General features: G+C 36.1%; 1 long non-coding RNA gene across 1 annotated transcript; it reads left to right on the top strand.

Annotated features, from left to right (window-relative positions):
• Positions 1 to 7,968: 7,968 nt before the first annotated feature.
• On the top strand, positions 7,969 to 9,743 carry LOC130047009 (uncharacterized). Its single transcript, XR_008796101.1, has 2 exons — positions 7,969 to 8,049; positions 8,940 to 9,743. It is a non-coding gene; the product is annotated as an uncharacterized LOC130047009 (long non-coding RNA).
• Positions 9,744 to 10,729: the final 986 nt, after the last annotated feature.

Below are 10,729 nucleotides of genomic sequence, written 5' to 3'. Positions count from 1 at the left end.
AAATCATGGCCCCCGGGGATAAGATGGGGCCCCAAGGGGGGATCAAAGTTTTACACACAAATATATAGGGAAAAACTTTAAAAATCTTCTTCTCAAGAACCACTAAGCCAGAAAAGCTGAGATTTACATGAAAGTTTTCTGACATAATGCAGATTCAAGTTTGTTCAAATCATGGGCCCCGGGGGTTGGATGGGGCCACAATAGGGGATCAAAGTTTTACATACAAATATATAGGAAAAATCTTTAAAAATCTTCTTCTCAAGGACCACGGAGTCAGAAAAGCTGATTTTTACATGAAAACTTTCTGACATAGTGCAGATTCAAGTTTGTTCAAATCATGGCCCCCGGGGATAGGATGGGGCCCCAAGGGGGGATCAAAGTTTTGCACACAAATATATAGGGAAAAACTTTAAAAATCTTCTTCTCAAGAACCACTAAGCCAGAAAAGCTGATTTTTACATGAAAACTTTCTGGCATAGTGCAGATTCAAGTTTGTTCAAATCATGGGCCCCGGGGGTTGGATGGGGCCACAATAGGGGATCAAAGTTTTACATACAAATATATAGGAAAAATCTTTTAAAATCTTCTTCTCAAGAACCACTAAGCCAGAAAAGCTGAGATTTACATGAAAGTTTTCTGACATAATGCAGATTCAAGTTTGTTCAAATCATGGGCCCCGGGGATAAGATGGGGCCCCAAGGGGGGAATCAAAGTTTTACATACAAATATATAGGGAAAAACTTTAAAAATCTTCTTCTCAAGAACCACTAAGCCAGAAAAGCTGAGATTTACATGAAAGCTTCCTGACATAGTGCAGATTCAAGTTTGTTCAAATCATGGCCCCCGGGGATAAGATGGGGCCCCAAGGGGGGATCAAAGTTTTACACACAAATATATAGGGAAAAACTTTAAAAATCTTCTTCTCAAGAACCACTAAGCCAGAAAAGCTGATTTTTACATGAAAACTTTCTGACATAGTGCAGATTCAAGTTTGTTCAAATCATGGCCCCCGGGGATAAGATAGGGCCCCAAGGGGGGGGGGTCAAAGTTTTACACACAAATATATAGGGAAAAACTTTAAAAATCTTCTTCTCAAGAACCACTAAGCCAGAAAAGCTGAGATTTACATGAAAGCTTCCTGAAATAATGCAGATTCAAGTTTGTTCAAATCATGGGCTCCGGGGGTTGGATGGGGCCACAATAGGGGATCAAAGTTTTACACACAAATATATAGGAAAAATCTTCTTCTCAAAAACCACTGAGCCAGAAAAGCTGATTTTTACATGAAAACTTTCTGACATAGTGCAGATTCAAGTTTGTTCAAATCATGGGCTCCGGGGGTAGGATGGGGCCACAAGGGGGATCAAAGTTTTACATACAAATATATAGTTAAAATCTTTTTCTCAATAACCACTGAGTCAGAAAAGCTGATATTTACAAGAACTTTCTGACAAAGTGCAGATTCAAGTTTGTTCAAATCATGGTCCCCGGGGGGTAGGATGGGGCCACAATTGGGGACGGGGTCAAAGTTTTACATACAAATATAGAAAAAAGCTTTAAAAGAACCATTGGGCCAAAGAAGTTGACATTTACATGAAAGCTAGATTCAAGTTTGCAAAGGGTAGTTTGGGCCATAATAGGGACCAAGGTTTTACATGCACATATATATGGAAAGTCTTCAGATATGGGCCAAGGTGACTCAGGTGAGCGATGAGCGATGTGAGCGATGTGGCCCATGGGCCTCTTGTGTTGTAAATTTCTCTGTTTGATATTCTATTTGGCCAAAAAACTTTTAGAATTCTTCTTAAACATCTCCTCTGGAAAACATCAAGTTTATTGCAGATGGTTTTTGTGACTTTCCAGGATTCTGAACCATATAAAAGAAGTGAAATTACATTGCTTTTGAAGATCTTGATTTTTGTGTAAAATTTGATTTTTGAGGAGTTCCAGATTTTCTTTAAACTTGCAAAGGCTCCTCTGGCTTTGGATAGACGGTGGTCAACATCGATTTCTGAGTTTCCATCTTTTGTAATTTTACTTCCCAAATAAATAAAGTCATTTACATCCTCTACACTCTGGTTGTTGATCAAAATAGGATCTTCTCTTTCCGTGTTTATTTTTATTACTTTGGTTTTAGCAGTATTTATGTAAAGACCAAGTTGTTTTCTTGTTTCTTCCAGTATGTTCGTTTTAGCTTGTATATCAATTAGGCGCTGAGAAAGAAGGACAATATCCTCAGCAAAGTCAAGGTCTTCCAAACGTTCCGTGAATGTCCATTGCAGGCCCCTGTTTGTGTCTTTTGTAATTTCCTTCATAAGCTAGTCCACACACATGGAGAAGAGAAGCGGTGACAGAAGACTGCCTTGTTTAACTCCTGTTCTAATTTCTAGTTCAGGTGAAAGTTCAGTACCACAAATGACTTTTGCTCTAAAATCTGAATATAAAACTTTAAGGATGGAGTTAGAGATGGGATTCCATAATGAAACAAAATTTTCCATAATGAATTTCTATCTATGCTATCGAATGCTTTCTGGAAGTCAATAAAATTGGCATAAAGTGTGTTGGTCCACTCATTGCTTTGCTCAATTACCTGCCTTAGAGAAAATCTGGTCACTACAAGATCTTCCTTTTCTAAAACCAGCTTGATTTTTTCGTAAACAGGTATCTACTTCCCTGGTTATTCTATAAGTCTGTATTGTGTATGTTTCTGTATAAATACTCCCCTGCTTCCGTAGTTTGAAGGAAAAAGCATTTCCCCACCTAATCAATTTACTGTACATTTCTGTATAGATAAACTTTTCTTTCCATATTTTTACAGCAGTATACTACGAAAGCCGGATAGTGTCATATTTGAAAAAGTAAAAAAATTTTTTTAACTCGTTATAACGAGTTAGTATCTCGTAATAACGATTTAATATCTCATTATAACGAGTTAATTATCTCGTTATAATGAGTTAATTATTTCGTTATAACGAGTTAGTATCTCGTTATAACGAGTTAGTATCTCGTTATAACGAGATAATTAACTCGTTATAACGAGATAACTAACTTGTTATAACGAGATACTAACTCGTTATAACGAGATGATTAACTCGTTATAACGAGTTAGATTTTTTTTTACTTTTCAAAATTGAGCCTATCCGGCTTTCGTAGTATACATTCCTCAATGTTCTTTGTAAATAATGTTTGATTACATAGAACATTTAATTTTCGTGTCATGTTTTATTATCATGGTTAAATGATCCATTCATATTTGGAATTCATTAATTCAAAATGCATTTAGCGTTAGTGTAACACCTGACTGTATAGCTTGGACCCTCTAAATAAAAACCTCTGTGTCCGGAATGGACAGTTAAACGCGCTGTCAAATGCTACATGTATGTTTTTTCCCCGTTTGATATATTTGATATGAAACACTTCGTACAGGCATGCAAAGTAGGAAGTTTTTTCCATACAAATTGTAGATGTTGATTTCTACGATTGATATTGAATACCGATATCTTATATATTTAAGATTAATCAATTCCAGCAACCAAAATTAATGATAACTAATTAAAGTTGATAAAGATCAATGACAGTTTTCCTTTAGCCTATTGAGACGCTGATAGCATTGTGTTAACTGATCAAGGAGAAGCGGAATCTGTTTCAATAACTTTAAACAATTCATACCATATGGGGATACTTAACGACAATATTGTCAAATGAGAGGTCTTATTCTCCTGCGAAACAGGATTAGCTGGGTTCTATAGCGCTAACGAGCTACCGGGGGTTTTCATATTCGAGAGAATACCCTTATTAATCTATTTATGTCACCTATTTTGTATTTTTTACCACCCGCATAAACCAGCATATGCGGTATTGATATTGAAAAATTAATTTGTTCGCTTCGTAAATTAAAAAAGGCATATTGGAAGATGCTTAAATAAATATGTTAGAGTTTAAAGAAGGTCTTGTAGTGCTATTAATAATTCCCCATTGCACATCCGACTTTACAGGAATAACCGTGGTGATATTTGTAATATATGATTAACTTAGGAATTTTCCAATATCATGAAAACCAAGTTCTTGAAACAAGATGATATATTATTTTTAAAAATTTATTTCATTTCTATCGAATTGTCGTTTTAAATTCTTAATTCAAAGATGCATATTTTTGTAAATTGCACGAACTAGAAATTGAACTATGGGAGTAAATTATTGAGACATTGGTCAAACGTCTTTTTACAGATTATGACCCATCTTCTGGTACAGTTCTGTTTGTACAGATTATGACCCATCTTCTGGTACAGTTCTGTTTGTACAGATAATGACACATCTTCTGGTACAGTTCTGTTTGTACAGATTATGACACATCTTCTGGTACAGTTCTGTTTGTACAGATAATGACACATCTTCTGGTACAGTTCTGTTTGTACAGATTATGACACATCTTCTGGTACAGTTCTGTTTGTACAGATAATGACACATCTTCTGGTACAGTTCTGTTTGTACAGATTATGACACATCTTCTGGTAGAGTTCTGTTTGTACAGATAATGACACATCTTCTGGTACAGTTCTGTTTGTACAGATTATGACCCATCTTCTGGTACAGTTCTGTTTGTACAGATAATGACACATCTTCTGGTACAGTTCTGTTTGTACAGATAATGACACATCTTCTGGTACAGTTCTGTTTGTACAGATAATGACACATCTTCTGGTACAGTTCTGTTTACACAGATAATGACCCGTGACAGGATTCTGCAAAGGGACACGTGACATGCTGAAAGTTATTCACACTACGACAGGAAAACTTCTAAGCATTTCTTGCGAATGATTTATATTACAAATTCATCATCATACACTACGTATTCTTAAGTTTCAGATCTGAGACACGAGGCACCATAATATGGTTAACAATTAAATGAATCAATTTTACATTAAAATGCAGGTTAATGATTGCAATTAAATTACTCATTCTTTGGATTTTTCCTCTGCACAATGTTAAAATGATGTTCTTTCTGCTACTATCACCTTTCAGCATTTTCAGATACTTATATTTCCAATGTTTTCGCCTTTTGATGTCTTTACTAATTGTGATAATAGATATTTCTTCATGAACACATTACAGATTTAAACAATGTACATATAAACAACAAACTACTGGATGAGTATAGTACGTCAGTTTAATGTCCGGGAATTCCGACAGAAATGAAAGTAGAAAGTAAAAAATATATTTCGTTTTTGAAAATACATGAGGGTATGTACCTAACGCGTTTCATGGAGTATGCTGGCGTGTCGCGTCGCAGTTATTTTCAAAAATGAAATAAATATTTTGATTTCCCTTGCAATTCCTATCTTAACATGCTAATAGCCGAATTATATGATGTTTGTGAGAGAGGTTATGTTGATCGAGATATCAATAAGCATAAAATTTTAATACCACAACATCCAAAATTCCACAAGACCCCCCCCCCCCCCCCCCCTCGGCCGGCGACGAAAATTCTGGAGAGAGGTAGCTCATAACACATATATACACGTCTTTGTAAACCGTGAAGTTTGTATGTGAGAACATCGACTATATGATACATAACTGTTTTCTGTCTAGAAAATCTCAAATTGAATAGAAAGATAAGATTATTTGTTAATAAACACTAGATAAGATAATGTGTTGGTGCTGATGAACTTCTCAGGGTAATGATCGGTCTACTGCTGCAGTACATGTATGTGCGTAGTTATACCTTACATGTCTACCGTTTGATATCTGACGAATTCTATTGGAAGGAAACATGGGTAGCTGGACCAATCATTAAATTGTTAAATAATCTTATTGTTTGTGCTTTTCTAAGTAATTTACTATTAGCAACTAATTCGACATTATTTTCCACAAGATAATTGTATTCTATTCGTTGCGAGCGTTCCAATAGGGAAAATGTTATTAAAGTTCAATTATAATATGGAAAGTCCGTAATTTGTTATCTTGATAGAAATCACGAGACTTACTACATTCAATACTGAAAATCAATGCTATTATATGAGGGAACTGAAAAATATTGTAAATTCGAAATTCTGTCAGGAGAAAAACTAGACACAGAAAATACTTAGACATATTCCAACGACTTCGACGGTTGGTTTACCGGAAATATGACTCGATTCTTTTGCAATTTTCATTTCCACTTTCAGGTTGCAGAAGGCAGACTCGAGTCACGTGACTAAATCCTCCACCGACTCCTCGTTGTTTGACGTCGCACTAGCTGTTCACTTGAATAATCATGTTCAGTAGTCATCCTGCTCCAGTTACAATTTTTCGGAAATTTCATTGTTTTTAAATGGACTTTGATATCGAAGAAGAAATATCGGCTAGAATATCTGCGTTGTAATCAGTTTGGCATTTATGATTAAACTATTCCTTAATTACGGCGCCGCATTGATTGTCGTACGCTGTGCTTCCGGTTGGCAGCCAAGCGAACGCAGTCGTATTTTCTCAGTCCGTGATCACAGTAAAGATAAAATGCTATTGTTTTATTGAGTAAGTTGTAGCTTTAAGTGAGATTAGAAAGCGGTGCAGCTCTCTCGGCCGTCACTACATCATCGCTGACACCTTAATTGTCGCTTTGTTTTGTACCTTAGCGGTTTTCACCTGATGATCTGGGGCAACATCGTTATAAAAATTGAATTTAAACGATTATCACAGCTTTTCTGGCGTTTATCTGTTTCATGTTTGTTGTAAACCTGTGTAATTAGAAAAGTTGTGCCTGCAAACATTTCTAAACGCTGCTAAATTACAGCTTAATTGTATTATATTGCTTTACGCGAAAACCACCCTCTCCCCAGAGTGAGCACTGGTTGCACTTTTTGTCACCTGACTTTGATAATTCTGTGTTTGGAATACACTTCACAGGGAACTAATCCAAGAGAATTTGTATTGCAGGATGCCTTTAGATACAAATAGGAAACCATAGAAATATCAAAAGCGGTTAGAAGATTATCTGCTTCAGTAGTGAAATAAAAACATTACATTCTGATGGTTGGTGATAACTGATATGTAAATGACATATATGGCAATTTCATTTACTTTTAGAAGTCACGAAATCCAAAAGTATCAAACGAAATATAGCAAATAGATAATATGTCTGGGCTTCCTTTTTTCCGTCCAAGTTTTCAAGATATTCTGTGTATGAGCGCTATCCAAGAATTACGTAGGCAGTGTCATTTTCCCTCTTTTTATCCGATGTCATATTACGACAAAATTTTGGCAGGAACACTTTAAAGATGAAATCAAGCTCAGCACATATCTCATTAGAAATGAAACTCAGCACACAGCTCACTAATTATCAAGCGTAGCACATAGCTCATTAGAAATCGAGCTCAGCACATCACCTCATTATAAATCATGCTCAGCACATAGCTAATTAGAAATCAAACTCAACACATAGCTTATTCGAAATCAAGCTCAGCACATAGCTCATTAGAAATCAAACTCTGCACATAGCTCATTAGAAATCAAATTCTGCACGCAGCTCATTAGAAATCAAACTCAGCACATAGCTCATTAGAAATCAAGCTAAGTATATAGCTCATTAGGAGATGGCTCTTAGACAGCAAGCAATGTTCTCTGTTGACGAATTGTATTCTCGCGTAAAGGGAATTCAAGTGTTTTTCTTGGGAACAGGAACTGATTATAAAAAGGTGCAAATATGGTGTAGGCATTTAAAGTTATTCTTTTTAATAACATCGCATCGAGAAAAACATACACGGAAACATTTTCATTTATTATACTTTCATGTAAAATACTCGAATCTGATTGGCCGAGAAGCATTTGAAAAAACATATTGTTACCCTCTGAAAACAGAAAGCACGCACTCCAGGGTGATAGCATCTAGCAACGGGTAACAGTACTTGACAACAGGTGATATTAATAAACAAAATAGTACATGCGTCAAATTTATGCGCGCACGGTTCACCTTAGATAGTTAGACAACGTCGTTTGAGCGTTTATAATAAACACGAATACCCGCATCGATATACGAAATATCGAATGACAGTGATTGATCAAATGTCAACAGACGTAAGTCTTTCTGCTTTGTTGTTTTTATAACATTCAGTATAATAAAACTAATATTGCATGTAATTGAGGGCAACACTGAAAAAATTTCACTCCTTGAGAAACCATTGTCAACCACGGCTACGGCTCGGTTGACAATGGTTTTCTCGGGGTGAAAATTTTCAATGGTACTCTTAACTACATGCAATATTTATATACATATGTAATAGGTCAAGCGTATAATAATACTCAACTTTTTTTCACCTGAGATTCTCGTATTCAACAGCGGGTCAAAATAGTGGGTTAGAAATTTATCAGGAAATGTACTACATATAGAACAACAAGACTAAAATATGTGTGAAATTACTGTGTAAGCATCGTAATGTAACTTCAAGATTGTTCAGACTACAACTCCTAGAGCCAGGAAAAATCTAGCAAAATAGAATTCAAGGATGTACATGTATATAGTTGGTAAAAATGGAGATTTGTGTGAATTATGTCGTCTTTAGCAATATTGGTAATAAGCAGGGATATGGGAGAGTGCTTGTGGGAATTTTTTAGAATATTTCCAATTATAAAGCGGAAGGAAAAATGATATACAAGCGTCAACAGACATTGCACTGTTCAGGTCTTGTCTTATTGAGCCCAAACCTGTGTACCACACTTTCAATTAAGTCTCCTCTTTGTGTGAACAAGGTGAATTAGTTGAACAAGGTGACTCATTTGAACAAGGTGGCTCAGTTAACAATGAAGCTCAGTTGAAAACAAATAACTGAACTGAGTGTTTTGTGGGCCATGTAAGTATCGGATGTTTTCCTCATCATACCTTAGTAACTTGTGCATATGACCTATACTGTTTGTATTTAGTAAAATACTGAAATATGGTATTGTTTAAAATAATATTGATGATACAGACAAATCTGATAGTGGGATGACAGCCCCACAAACCACCACGACTTACCAGATGCGCCACAAACCGCCATGGCTTACCAGATGCGCCACAGACCGCCACGGCTTACCAGATGCTCCACAAACCGCCACGGCTTACCAGATGCACCACAAACCACCACGGCTTACCAGATGCGCCACAAACCACCACAGCTTACCAGATGCGCCACAAACCACTATGGCTTACCAGATGCGCCACAAACCACCATGGCTTACCAGATGCGCCACAAACCACCACGGCTTACCAGATGCGCCACAAACCTCCATGGCTTACCAGATGCTCCACAAACCACCACGACTTACCAGATGCGCCACAAACCACAACTTACCAAATGCACCACATACCACCATGGCTTACCAGATGCACCACAAACCACTACGACTAACCAGATGCGCCACAAACCACCACGACTAATCAGATGCTCCACATACCACCACGACTAACCAGATGCGCCACAAACCACCACGACTTACCAGATACGCCACAAACCACCACGACTAACCAGATGCGTCAGAAATCACCACGACTTACCAGATGCGCCACATACCACCACGGCTTACCAGATGCGCCACAAACGAACAGACTGCTCCTATATGATATAGACTTACGTTCCAATGTCAGTGTCACAGGACAGTTTGTAAAGATCTAAGTTACTTATTTCATAGCTCTTGTTCTATGAGTCTAGATACATGTAAGATTGTAAAATGTAGGTTTAAGGTACTCAATGTATAACGAACATATTTCATTTCTAATAAATGAATGGTATTTTTGTAATTGTGGTATCATTTTGAATGGTTTATACAATGGAATTTAATCACCGAAGACAAATTTTGATTGCTGCTTGATTTATTTCACATTGAATTTTATGTTGAAGTCTATGGGAAGAGCATCTTTTATTGAAATATTTTAAAAAAGAAATTGTATTTTCACGTAAATTTCTTGGTAAAACGTTACATAAACGTTCTGTTTATAATACAAAAATTGAAGTAAAATTAATCATTTAACAGATATTCATTTAGAAAATTAGAATTTTCTTCTTCTTTTTTAAAGGGCAGATAACTCTTCCAAAAAGCTTAAAGTGCAAAAGATCTCTTTCTAATCATGTGTCATTCATATAAATCTGATCTAATTCACTTTCAACATTATTCAACAATATTTAAAGTTTGTTCATTTCCTTTCGTTATATATTGAATATACCTTAATTGGGAGAAATATTTTCACTAACTGGATATACATGTATATAAGTTTGATGAAATGAAAAAAAGAAAGAAAGAAAATACTTCGATGAAGGTGAAATCCTTTAAAATAGAGGAGCCCCTTAGATGTGTTTTTTATATTCTTTATGCGATACAATTTTATGGTAGAGAATTATCCATCAAATGATATTATCAATTGTGCATTGGTAATGTCATGCAATTCCAACCACCCGGAAATCACAATCTTTAACAAGATGGTGTGAAATAAGTTATATCTTTTTTATATCTGGAAATAGCTTCTGACTGCATGTTTTAATTGAGTGTCGTAATTAAGAATCTCCGGTAGTGTCTCCGTTCTCGTCCGCCTCGCTCCGTGAGTGGTTCCTGTTTTGCTATGATTGTCTGATAACCTTCCCAGCATGCCAGCAATGACAACTAATGAAAATCAACAGAGACGTCTTCAGTTATCAATCTTCTATAATTGTTGCAAAATAAAAACTCAAAACTAATTAAGTCCACCGTTTCGACTGCACATCCTACTGTTGGGCTTGTATCGATA

This window comes from Ostrea edulis, chromosome 6 (assembly GCF_947568905.1).
Source record: "Ostrea edulis chromosome 6, xbOstEdul1.1, whole genome shotgun sequence".
Lineage (NCBI taxonomy): Eukaryota > Metazoa > Mollusca > Bivalvia > Ostreida > Ostreidae > Ostrea > Ostrea edulis.
The sequence above is the reverse complement of the archived record's forward strand: the minus strand, read 5'-3'. Positions and strand labels throughout refer to the sequence as shown.